Source organism: Lissotriton helveticus, chromosome 7 (assembly GCF_964261635.1).
Source record: "Lissotriton helveticus chromosome 7, aLisHel1.1, whole genome shotgun sequence".
NCBI lineage: Eukaryota > Metazoa > Chordata > Amphibia > Caudata > Salamandridae > Lissotriton > Lissotriton helveticus.
The window spans coordinates 444,643,886-444,657,178 of NC_136068.1; the positions used below are offsets into that span (position 1 = coordinate 444,643,886).

Below are 13,293 nucleotides of genomic sequence, written 5' to 3' on the forward strand. Positions count from 1 at the left end.
TGGCCCACGTGGCCCTGTCCTGGTGTAATAATCCCTTGTGAATATTGCCCGTGTCAGGTGGCAAAATCTATATTGTGTGATACTATCTGATGTGTTTAGACAATACAAAAGTTATTTTTATATAACCTTGTGTGGAGTTCCTTTTGTGGTGTGCCTAGGATGTTGTTGCTGTTGTGTGCGTGCGCAAATGCTTTACACATTGCTTCCGGATAAGCCTGTCTGCTCGTGCCAAGCTACCAAGGGGGTGAGCAGGGGTTATCTTGGCGTGTGACTCCCTTGCCCTGACTAGAATGGTGGTTTCTGCCTGGCTTTGGTGCAAGCCTTAGCCAACCAGAAATCCCAGTTCTAACAACCACAATATATGTTGAGCCCTAGGGGTGTACCAAACCATATATTACGTTTTGTGGTATAAGAACCACAACTTGACTAGACACAAGGCCTAAAGCCTGTAGAAGTGCTAGGGCCAGAAGAAACCACCCAAGGTAGTGACACAGGGGACCCATAGAGGACGCGTGCAGTGTCTAAACACAGCCGCAAATCACCATTAACTTCAATAGGGAAAGTTGCAGTTGGAAATTTAAAGAAAAGGGACACTTAGAGGAGGACTTTGAGCAAACCCCTTTAGACTTAAGGTGTTCTGGAGCCAACACCCACCGGAGCACCGGAGTACTCGAGTTACCTCACCCAGGGAAGCCGGGTGCATAGGTGTCTTTTGGTGTCGGGAATCGTCGTCATTTTCAATGGCGATCTGCTGCAAAGTGCTGCTGCCGAAGAAGTGGAAAGTGTCCGGGGTGATCCAAGCCTGGATCAAAGATGAGAAGAACCTGAAAGCAGAAAGGAGAGAGTCTGGGGCACTTGCCAGTGACCAGTGGCATGATAGTCAAATGTCCACAGATGTCTGGTGATTTCAGGTGAAAGAGGTGAAGATCGACTCTTCAGCCACGAGGACTAGGTGGCATCGATGATGACCAGGAGCTAGATTCAAGCTGTACCACAAAGGATGTAAAGTGCTGCGGTGTCGGTGCCCGGATTGGACGCAACAAGCCTTGGCAACAGCAACCCACACAGGAATAAAAGAAATGCTTCGGTGCAGACCTACAAGGTCTGAGGGACTCACCACTCAGTGGGGACCCAGGGCATGTCTAGAGCAATCAGGGAAGTCCAAGGAAAATCAGAGTTGCCTTCACAGGGACCCACCAGTTAACGGACCGGGGATCGCAAAGGAGCTTTGAGCGGAAATGCAAGAAGCGGGCTCATGGAACACTCGTGGAATGTAGGCCCACAATCTTCAGTGCAGATTAAGCTCGGGGCTTGGGCTACAAGTAACCAAAAGCACAACTTCAGGAGATGTTGAGAAGTTAATGCACTAGCAAATATGCACGGTGTCCAGGAGATCAAGTTCCACATCACTCACGAGGGCTGCAGGTCTCAGCTTTGCTATGGGACTCGGGTTGGCCTCTGAGAAGTCTGGAAATCCCCTTTCTTTGTTGGAAATACTTCGGAGGCCGGCTGGAGCTTCAGAAATGCAGACCGGCAAATGCTTCATTGGTGCCTGCCAAGCAGGGGAGTCACTCCTTGACACCAAGGGAGATTCTTCCATCCTCTAGTTTTTAGTGGAGCATCGAAGTTCCAGGATTTAGTTTCAGAGTTTCGTCCATGTGTAATCTAAAGTCCTGTTGCCAGGGTTTCCTTACTTATACTAAAGAAAGGGGTTGGAAATACTCTGGGGACTCACCTATGGGAGGGTCTGGAAAGAGGGGTGGCTACACCCATTTCCTTTGTCCAGTTTTGGTAGCCCCTGCAACTGGTTTGAACTGGACTATGCACAGGGACACCAAATGTGCCCCCAGTGCAGATTTTAAAGCACTCTCAGAGTACAACCACCCAGCCCCAATACACTAAAGCCTGTCTGGGAGGTAGTTACACCTCCCTGTGAGAGGAAACTTATTGTCCAGGCCTCCCCTGCCAGAGTTTTGGTCGGCAGCAGGAGGCCAGACTCGTGTCTGTGGCTGCAGCATCCATTTTGTGATGCCAGGGCTCTTTTAAACTGGTACCGGGTATACTGGTGTGTACATGTCTCTCCCTCTAGAAGGGTGGAATTCTACCCCCGCCCCCAGGACTGGCTGGGGGGGGGGGGATGTAGGATTCCAAAGTGTTTGACACCAAACACGAAATGTTTCTATGCGGCCATTCCAAAGTTAGCATTTACCGCAAGGTTATAATGCACTTAAGAGTATATGGTCTGCTGCATCACAGAACAGCCTCAGAGAATAGGCTCCTAAAGCTGCAGAGGGGCCCAGCTCATGCATGGGCACCCTCTCACACAAAACCAAGCACCCTGCCTTCAGGATTGATAAGGCATTGATAGGTTTCTCTGTGCAGTGATTTAAGATAGATATAGCAAACCTATATCTTAGTAAGGGGTGCATGCACCACCTTACCTAGGCTGCAGTAGCAGTCCTGTTATGTCATTTTGGAAGGCTTCCCAGGGGTGGCATAATACATGCTACAGCCCCTGGTAGGCCTCTGGGGTACCTATGCTCTTAGTACCTAGTGTACCATATACTAGGGACATACAAGGGTACCCCAGTAACCAAACTTGAGTGTAACTAAAGTACATGTAATCAATTTAGAGAGGAAAGCTGATAGGCTGGGGTCCTGAATAGCAGGATCCCAGCCAAACTAAGTCAAAAAGCATCAAAGCACATGGAAAAAAGTGGGGGCAATCATGTAGTCAGATTCCACCTTCCTACAAAAGTACCTAATATTGCACCACGTCATGCACAAAAAATTATGTTTATTTCCACTATTTTGCGTCCTAGAATGCCTGCTATCTCAAATATGAACTTTATGTTGCTAAAGCTCTGCTTGAAAATTTAGACCATGACTTAAAAAGCGTAAAGTGTTTCAACACCTTGTCAGCTGTAGTAAGCACCATATATTTGCTATTACAATACAAAGTAATACTGTCCTAGTGAACTTGGTCCAAACACTTTCCTTCTGTGCCACCAGAAGTAACACCCTACATTTGCCTCTCCATTGAAGGAAGCTGTGAATGCAGCATATCCTAGGCGGGGGTAAATGGCTTCTCTCTTCTGCAACATTAAAGCTCTGTCTCTTTCTTGTTGCGGAAACCACTCTTGTGCTAATGATGTGATCAGAGCTATCAGGTTTTTTTAATATGAATTTATGGGAGTGGGACCTAATTAACATACTTGATGAAATCATGGGAAATTAAGTCACATGGATTGTGACAGTCCGTAGACTTCGTTTGTTGAGCTACTTGTCATTTGCCAAGCTGAACATTTTGTTGAGCTGGTGCTTAGATGGCATCAGTCTGGACTGAGATAGGCAATTTTAGAGGTTTTCACCTCATGCACGAAGGAAATCAGTATAGGCTGCAAGGTTCTTAACTCATCTAAAATTGGAGAGCATATAAATGCTTGAGTAAGTGACTCACAACTCTTGACTAACTCACTATTCAATTGTTGTATAAAGTTACTCTGTCTCTCCAGATGGAAACCAGTTGCTGTAGTATACGTTGCTAAGATCTCCAGTTGGGGGATTTGCAGATCAAATTTATTAGATTATAAGTAAAGTGCTTTCAGTGTAGCGTCCAGGGTAGAAAGCTGACGTTTCTAAACAGAAGGAGAGGATCAACCCTTCATTAATGGCATTTTAGGTATTAACAAAAAAGTGGTTCCCCTCTCTCACCAAGGAGTTAAAGGTCTTCACCAAGACACAGATAAAGTGCACAGCTCAGTTACACAAAGAGGGATTCAGATGGGCTGATCAGGCTTTTTACATTTTGACTACCTAGGACTTACGGTTGATGTGCTGATCATGGATGGGCTCTGGAATACAACTTATTTACAGCACTTAATGGCATCTTCCCCATCAGCCCATCTGAGCATGGAAGGCTCTTCTTGTTTTGGGCTCTAGTCAAGTAAGACCTGGAGCTGAGCTAGAGCCGGGCCTCTGGCTCGAGCTTGGCTTGGGCCGACAATGGCACACCACTGCTGGAGAATGTTGTAAGAAAGTGGACAGATGGTTCAGAAAGTTCTCAACATGCTTTCCTCTCCTTCTGACACATGGTGGACCATCGACTTCTAATACTTCACAGTGCATCTCCCACAGTTAAAGGTTTCAGTAGCACAAACGATTGTGCTACAAATGATGATGGTTTTATAGTCATTCATGTAGTAAACAATATCTTTCTTTTTCCTTAGCTGCTGGTACCACAATCGTCTCTGGTGTGCTCTCTGCATTAGTATAAACAATGTCCTCCTTCTCATCCCTTCCCTCTAGCCCTAGGCCTTGCCAAATCATCCTCGTAAAATGAACAGGACTCAGTTAGATCTTTGGACTGTCCCGAAAGTATTAAACACATTTTAAAAGAAAGGTACAAAAAAAATAGCAGATTTTGACCCATGTATGACCCTATCAAAGCACCACCCTAACAGCTCTGGGGCTATCACACTCACTGTCCTTATTGGCCCAATGTGTTCTACAAACTTTATAAAGCAACCTCTTTTAGGATTGCCAAGGCTGAAATGGACCTTCATAGCCCAGCGTTGATTTTATGCTTGCAGGCAAACCAGTTTTATTCTGAGTCTCCTTTGTCAGTCAGTCAACATTCTTTATTCACCCTCAAAAGACCTATATAACAACTGAATAAAAATTAAAATGTTTGAGAATATATATCAATCATAATGTGTCATGCATCTCGTCATATATAGAGAAATAATAAAAAAGCGACCTATGCAACCTACTCAAATATTTCCTGATTTTGATTGGCTGCTAAATAAAATTGCTCACTACTGAGCAAGTAAATTCCGCAGACTGTTGTTGCAAAAAAGAAAGCAGATCTACATTAAAGAAACTTGAGAGTTCTTAGCGGGTGAGCTAAAATATGATTTTTAGCTACCTTGTAAATTGGGCAGAAAAAACATAAAAGGAAGTGTGCGCTCCAAAGAGCGAGGATCACATGGACAAGACGGGAACGCCTTCCAACAGCTAATCTTTGCCAAGGCAACTAAAAATGTGTAATATTTTACCTAAAACGTGCGAGTAAACATCTCTGCTTATATTGTTATGTCAGTGGAAAGTAAAAGGTGTTAATGTTACTCCTGAGAAGGGTACAAGTGGAGGGTATCTGTGCGTGGACGATGGGCTTCCACTATTTTTACAGAAAGGATACCAAATCCTCTTGCATGAGACAGGAAAAAAGAAAGGCATCCATTTAAAGTGAGCCCAATCGTTTTCCTACCCAGTACTATTGCTGTTAGCCTGTGAAGTCACTGTAGGTTATTGTCAGCCTGTGACATGGGTGCACATAGGTTGAACCACACATGCCAACCCTCCCGATTCAGGCGGGAAACTATTAATTTCATGACTAGGCTCCTGCCTTCCAATTCATGCATGCAGAAACCTGATTCGGATTGCTGAATCATGATCTGCTGCAAACAAAGCAGCTTGAGCTTTGAAATGATCCCTCTGTCCCCGGTAGTTGTCAACATATTCTGAGCCCACCCTAACGTTATTAGTTTAAATGTGGAATTGGGCGGGTCCAGGGGTGAGTACTCAGGAAATGAATTAATTTGCCTGCCCACTCACTACATACAAGTATTCCTCAGTGGGCATCAGCCAACAGGGACGGGTTATCTGGGAATCGGAGAATGCATTGCCAGTAACCTGCTCTTACAGACCAGCGCACATTTTTGTCACACTCTCCCTGCTTGCTATATCGCTTTCTCCGTGCTCCTGATAGATAAAAAAATCCACGGAACCCAGTAATAATCCCTGGGAGGATTTTTCTGTAGCACTGCCAAAAACAAAATGCTGATGCCTGTCACACACGCTCCAAATTTCCCTCAAATAATTACCTCTGACATCAAAAGTTTATGCTTTGCCCTTAATTCTTTGAGGGGGAGTTTAGAGCATGTGACAGGCCTAGACATTTTATTTTTGGCAGTTTTACATGACACAAACAAAAACTGATTTTAGTACTCTGTTTTTGTTTGTGCGTATGTTCTTAAACTTCCAAAAATGAAATGCTGATTGTCACCATACATACCATTAGACCCAATTCAGGCAGATAGCCTCTGCTTCAATATAATAATAATAATAATAATAATAATCCACATTTGTAAAGCGCACAATCACCCGTAAGGGTCTCTAGACGCTGGGGGCCGTCGGGAAGATTAAGCGAGATATTGCCCAGAGTCACATGGTGCTGGGCTAATCTGCCGCCGGAGCCGGGGATCGAACCGTGATCCCCAGATTCCAGCGTCAGTCGCCCTGGCCGCGGCGCCACACCTCTCCTAGGGCGGAGGGGAAAATACATTCACCAAACTTTGAGTTTTTTTAATATTCCACTTGCCTGCTCTAAAATGTCAGCTTGCATGGTTGTGACACACCGACAGACATTTTGGTATTTTTAGGGTGATAAGTTAAAAGCAAAAACAAATGCGAGTTTTGCAAAAGTGGCCGTTGCGCGATCTGGCAATAGCATTTTGCAGCTGGCAGTGCTCTTAAATAAATGACAATAAAACCTATTCATAAAAAGAAGGAGTGGCAAGGAGGAGGAGTGGGAGAGAATGCGCCTGCCCGAGGCCACCCGGTGGCCATCAGGAGGGCGGGCCCTTAGTCACAGAGGGCTGCCCCCGCCCTCCCCCAGCTGGTAAGTTGGCCACCCCTCCTCAGGGCATGTTGCCTAGGTGGAGGGGGGGCGGTCTGGTGACGCACGTCCGGGGGCATGGGCAGGGTGAGGGTATATCTCACCCCCCGGCCATTGTGCGGCCTCTTTGGCGCTCCGGACGTTGCGGCAGACACGTCGGGACACTCTTTTATCCTCGTCCTTCTGGCCGAGGTGGTCGTGCCGAGGAGTAGCTGCGATCGTAGGACGCCGGGTCCCTGGTCGGTATCGGGTATTCGGTGAGTGGCGGGGCATCAACAGCCTCCTCCCGTCGGCCGCAATACATTCGTGCCCGGCATTGTACGGTATTGGTGTTGGAGTGTGGGCCGAGTTTCGAGTTTCGCCGCATTGGCAATGGGGGCAGTAGGGTGCCCATCCGGATCTCCCGCTCTGTGGAGCACTAGAAATTGTTCGCTGAGGGATCAGAGCGGGTTTGAAGGTCCTCCGGAGATGCATTTGCGGCGGGAATAGCTGCGCGCGTGCATTTAGATGATGATAGGTTTTCACCCCTGAAGGTTCCGGGGCATGGGTGACCTGGGCGGTTGCAGCAAGATGACCTTACAGACAAGCCAGATTAAAGTTGTTGTTAGGGCCTATTCAGTTACAGTTGCATATGCAGGGTTGATACTGATAGTCGGGGAAAGTTAGAAAATACAGGACACCCTGTGGGATGTAGTCGCCCTAGTGCCTGGCAAGATAGTAATTACGGAGGAACATTGTCGAGGCCCCCGGCTGTTATTAGGGTGAAGCGGGCCTCTGAGGCCTACATCCCTACGTGTCCAATTATTAGTTATAAGGTTTTATAGGGTGATCACGTTAGCTATGCCCCAGTGTAACGCCGTTGTGCACCAGTGTATGCCTTTTAATGTGTCTATGGTTTTATGATGGGATTAAAATGTTGATTGGTCGATTGTGAGCTCCAGTGGCGCAATCGGTTAGCGCGCGGTACTTATACAGCAGTACTTGCATTGAGGCATGCCGAGGTTGTGAGTTCGTGCCTCACCTGGAGCAGCTTACTGGTTTTGCATAAACCATTTCGTAAAAGTAAAGATTAAACTCAGGGTAAGGACGGCCCTTGCTACAGAGTCGGGCGAGTGGGGTATAGTGACCTGTAGAGGCCTTCTACGTCATAGAGCTGTGACCTTTCGGGCGCCTTCAGCCAGTGCCGCGAAAGAGAACCCCCACATTTATAATCGTATGAGGGAAGCATTGGCACGTTGCCACATGGCCGCGAGTGTTTTATTTGTGCTTGCATCCCAATATCGAGCACGGTGTTGGACTCAGCACGTGAGCCTCTCGCCAACAGGCGTTAAATGTGAATACTGTCTACGGGGTTGGCATTGAAGTAAATGCTCATTTGCCACAAAATGGGTGTCGTTTCAATTATAACACGTGGCTTTGCATGTACAGCAGGATGTATAAGTCTATGATGTGCGCAATTTTGTGGAGGGGTCCGTATTTACAGTGTGCGTGGTATCATGGGGCCATAGTACCACGGCCCATTCGTGTCACTTCTACGTTTTCACCCGGCTCTGCATATTTTAGCGCGAGGCTGGTGTGTTACCGTATTTACGATCATTGGAACATAGTACCTCGAGGCCCCAGTGTGTGTCTTATTCATTTAACACGTGGCATTGCATGTCCAGCGCGATGGGTAAGCCTATTATTGCGCGAGTGAGTTTTTGGTGTCTGTATTTACTAAGGGGGTATTGTGTATTGGGGTCATTGTATCCTTAGGCCCTATCGAGTGTCTTGCTCAGTTTAACACGTGGCATTGCTTATTTCAGCGCGATGGGTAAGCCTACGTGCGCAAATGTGTCGACTGTGTCCTTACTTAAAAATGGTGTGTAGTATCATTACCTCGAGGCACAATCTGGTGACTAATCATGTTTACACAGGGCATTGCATTTCCAGCGCGATGGGTAAGCCAATTCCGTGTGCAATCTTGTAGATGGTGTCCATATTTACAAATGGCGTATACTATCTTTGGGCCTCAGTATCTCGAGACCAATCGAATGACTTATTTCTTTACACGTGGCATCGCATATTTCAGCGCGAGGGGTAAGCCTACTACGTGCACAAATTTGTTGTTTGTGGCCGTATTTTCAAATGGTTTTTGGTATCATGGGCCATAGTATCTCGAGGCCCAATCGAATTATCCATTCATTCACACGTGTCTCTGCATATTTCAGCACGAGAGGTAAGCCGATCTCGCGCGCATTTTGGTTACCAGTGTCCTTATTTGAGTATGGTGAAGAGTATCAATATGCCGTAGTATCTCGAGGCCAGTGGCGCGATTTGTTTGGGCTACTACGCAATCACGATCAGGTCCTCGGGCAGATCAGTGTTGAGGTGCGATCTGCCTTTAAGATTTGATCCTGGCTATCTCAGCAGGTCTGCTGTAGACGAGGCGCTAGACAGCGAGACATGAGCAATCCCGCTAGCAACAATTATGATATGCGTTTGCGGGTAGGGAGGTGTGCATTTTCCATGGATGATTGCTTACGGCTCAGAGCGGTAGGACTACCAGCTGTTAACACTTGTGAAAATGTAGCCTGCTGTCGCTTGTCGTGAAGGGTGTTCAAGTGTCAGGGCTGGTGCTAGAACGCCTATAATTGGACACGAAGCGCCTTCAACAGTAGGGGCCCCTTCTTCCCATTGTCATTCCTGGTATTATGACTCTCGAACCAGGGATGGTACACGAATTTTGTGAGGGATAAGACCCAGGGTATCTGCAGATTAGGGGCAGAAGGGCCTGCGTTTCTTCAGGCATGCATCTTATGCCCCTGGTGAGGTGCTAAGCTGTGCCAAGCAATTATAAAGTCTAGGAAGAGAAGCTCTGTGCCATGAAGAAATTTACCCAACAGAGGGGTCTGGGCTTCTTCAGACATGAAATGATTCAGGACAAAGTAAAAGGTTACTTCGAGGCGGAAGGAGTCCTGACGCCGGTTGGCTTAGACTTATTCCTCCTCGATTTAAAAGAGGCTCTGCTGAGCAAAGGTTACAGGTAAAAGTAGCAGCGTTGGTGGGGGACCCGTGCGACGGCGGGGACCATCGCACAGGCTGTGGTGGAGTTACAGGGCAATCCGGAAACAGAGAGGTGCAATACAGTACTTCAGCGGGCACATAGGGGTGCCAGAGCCTAACCTAGAACCTCATGGGAGGTCTTGGAATCCGAGTCGGCGCCCCAGTAGTCCTTCGGGCGGTTGTGGGCCTGTGCAACCGGGGGTTTGCCTAGATACGCCCTGCAAGGGGCGTGAGTAGTGTATTACCATAATGGTGCAGCAGCTGGCTGGTTGCCACTGTGCTGTTTGGCTCATCAGGCGGGCAGGTGGCGAGAATGCGGCCTGCCCTTGGATTGCCCGTAAGATAACCCAACGTGATTACATAATGTTGTATGTAACAATAAACCTGCAGCAATATTTCCCAATCTCAACACTGGTGTCTGTGTGTTATTTGCGGGATATTGGCTATGTGGGGGCGGGGGGTTCCTGTGGCCCTGAAGTGACTAAAACAACCGATGTGTGAGTCTCGGGCAGGCTTCAATATAGAAAGTAAGCATGAGGGGGACGGACAAATGCAGCAACAGGAGCAACATTGCTTGGGTGGGTTACTAAGTGGTAAACGTGTGGGTATTACTGCATGTAAGGGAGAATGGGGAGCAACAGGGGTATTTGGGGGATAGCAGAAAGAGGGAGCGGTGGGGCAGGGATGTCAAGAGGATCAAGGAAACACATGCAATCCCAGAAGGAGAAAGAAAAAAAAACCAATCAGAGCACTGTGGGACCAAAATGCTGTGGACGCAACACACAAGAATAGGGAGGAAAGCTGTCAAATCAAGAGCAGACAGAGACCGAAGTCAGGCAACAAAGTTCTCCAATCATGAGCCATGTGCTCGTCCAAAGCCCACTCCAAGCGTATGTAAATTATAAAACAGAATATGCCTACCATTTTTTCCAAATAATCTTTATTTCGACCGTAAAAGATCATAAAAGATATACAAATAATTTTGTCGTTAAAAACGTATAAAAGTATGCTAGAAAAGACTCATAGTTAAAATCTGATTACTAGAAAGTACATTATGGTATAGAAAAAGGAGGAAAGGGTGGTGTTCATGTAGCTTTAGTGTCTTTGATAATTAATGCACGTGATCGCCACATTGCCATCAGGAATTTTGCCATTACAAACACAGTTGGAGCCGATAAGTCTGTCTTGAGGACTCTGTAGGCCGGAGCAAAAGTTCGGAAGCCCAAGTTCCTTAAGTGAGGGACCAACCAATAACTCCTAATTCTGCTATAGGCTCTACAAAACAAGACCACGTGAAGATCGCTTTCCAGTTTATAGTTACATGCTGGGCACGCCCCTGAGTACAAATTACCTTCCCAAGATTTAGTGAGGGACCTCAGGGGGAGAGAACCGTACCTCCATTGCATGTAGATCTTCCGTACAGACACAGGTGTCATACCGTCCAGTACATACTCAGGACTGTAAGAATCTTTTATCTTAATGAATGTGTCGGTTAAAGATCCTTCCCGGAGAGAATTCATAGCTTTCTGAAGCATGGCACTGTAAAATAAATTTGAGAGTTCTTTTCTAGAGAGCCTTACGGACACTACTTCCGGGTTGGACCATAACTCTGGAACTCCGAGGTAGATACACATGTCCCTGATGTACTTTATCCACGGGATTTTGGTGACATAGGTTGATCTAAGGAGTTCCTGCAGTTCATTTCTGTAGTGTACGAGGTCCTCACTGCTCCACAAACGCCTCCAATAGGTCAGAGGTTTAAGACCCAATTCCTCCGTGATTGGTCGTAGAGCCAAGTCCATTCTTAGGGGGAGAAGTGGAGTGCTCGGGGGGAGAGCAGCCAGTTGTCTTATGAAGTTGTTTTCTGCGACCTGTACCGTGTGTAAAGGTATATGTCCCCATTACTCACCCCCATAGATAATGCCCCCCCTGGCTTGGGTTTTGTAAATATGGATGGCGGGTGTCAATGGTCGTAAAGGTGATTTTTTGGCGATTCTTGTAATGGCACCTGCCCTCTGGACCAGTTTTGTCGTTGCTTTTGTTTTATGTGGCAGCCAAGTCAAATTCTGGTTGAGGGTTATGCCAAGATATTCTATTACTTGGACTCTTTCTAGGGTTGTAAGTCCCAGGCGAGGATTTGGGCAGCTTTTGGGTTTGGGGCTGAGAATCATAAATTTGGTCTTATTTGGATTTATTTCTAGACCTCTTTCGTTACAAAACCCCAAGAACCCGTTCAGGACCCTCTGAAGCCCCATTGGTGTTTTTGACAGCAGCAGGGTGTCGTCCGCAAACATGATTGCTGGCACTCTGCTGCCGTTCAGTTTTGGAGCATCGGTGTTAGTGATCCTGTTCAAGTACTCTATCACCCCATTCACGAATAGGCAAAACAGGGTCGGGGCCAATACACAGCCCTGCCTCACCCCTCTGCGGACGGGGAATCTATCAGTCAGCCTGCCGCCCTTTCCATATCTGACTCGGGCGTAGTTGTTAGAATGCAGCCTGATTAAGATATGGAGGATGTCTCCCGGGACGCCCAGATCAACCAGCACCGCCCACAATCTAGCCCGGGGAACTAAATCGAAGGCGGCGCGGAGGTCCACAAATACCGCATACAGTGTCCCACCTTCTAAGAGCACCGTCTTCCAATATATAATATTCAATCTAAGTATTTGGTCGACTGTTGAAACTCCTTTTCTAAATCCCGCCTGGAGAGGGCTTAAAATGTCAGTCTCCTCCATCCAGCTTAACAACCTGTTAAGAATTAATCTGCCAAACAACTTTTGGGACACATCAATGAGGCTGATTGGGCGATAGTTGGCTGGGAGCAGGGGCGACTACTTTTTGAATATTGGGACCACCTCCGCTCCCAGCCAAGTATCTGGTATTTTCATTCCCCCCAGCACTGCATTGAAGAAAATCATGAGATAGGGTGCCCAGATTCCCGGTTCGTGCTTGAAGAGGTCGCCCGGCAGCCCATCCAAGCTCGGTGCCTTCCCAGAGGATAGCCCAACTATCGCCATCCTAATATCTTTTATAGTGAAGGGTTCGGCGGTCTGTGCCTGAGGGGTAATAGGCAGTGCTGGTTCTGTCCCCTCATTCTCTAGGGAGTATAACTGCTCGAAGTGTTTTTGCCAGACATTTGCAGCAATGTTAGGTTCAATAGCCGTGGGAAGATCCCCGCATCCGTGGTTAATTATTCTCCAGAATCTACGGGAGTCTCTTGCTGCTAGGGACTCCGATAGATTCTCCCAGTGCTGTATGTCCCACTCTATCTTAGCATTAGCTATAAGTATTTTGTAGGCCCTCCTTCTAGAGGAGATCTCTTCCCTCGGGCCACCTGCTTTTATGGTAGATAGGAGGTCACGTTTTGCAGCTCGGCAAGCACTATTGAACCAAGTGCATTTATTCAGTCCCTGAGTTCTGGGTGGTCTGGTGCTGAAAAGGTCGGCTTCAAGCTTCCTAATTAGATGTTCATGTACCTGCGCGAGGTCCTCACTAATTTCCTTAGGGGAATCTAAGTTCCATAGATGGAAGGCCTCCTCTAGGGTTGGAATAATTCCGGCGTATAG

General features: G+C 47.1%; 1 protein-coding gene and 1 non-coding gene across 4 annotated transcripts in view; both read left to right on the forward strand.

Moving 5' to 3' along the window:
* Positions 1–13,293, forward strand: part of LOC144768581 (sulfotransferase 1 family member D1-like) — a 410,920-nt gene that overhangs the window by 260,103 nt on the left and 137,524 nt on the right. The gene's annotated exons all lie outside the window — the stretch shown is intronic.
* Positions 7,614–7,708, forward strand: TRNAI-UAU (transfer RNA isoleucine (anticodon UAU)). Its single transcript has 2 exons — positions 7,614–7,651; positions 7,673–7,708. It is a non-coding gene; the product is annotated as a tRNA-Ile (tRNA).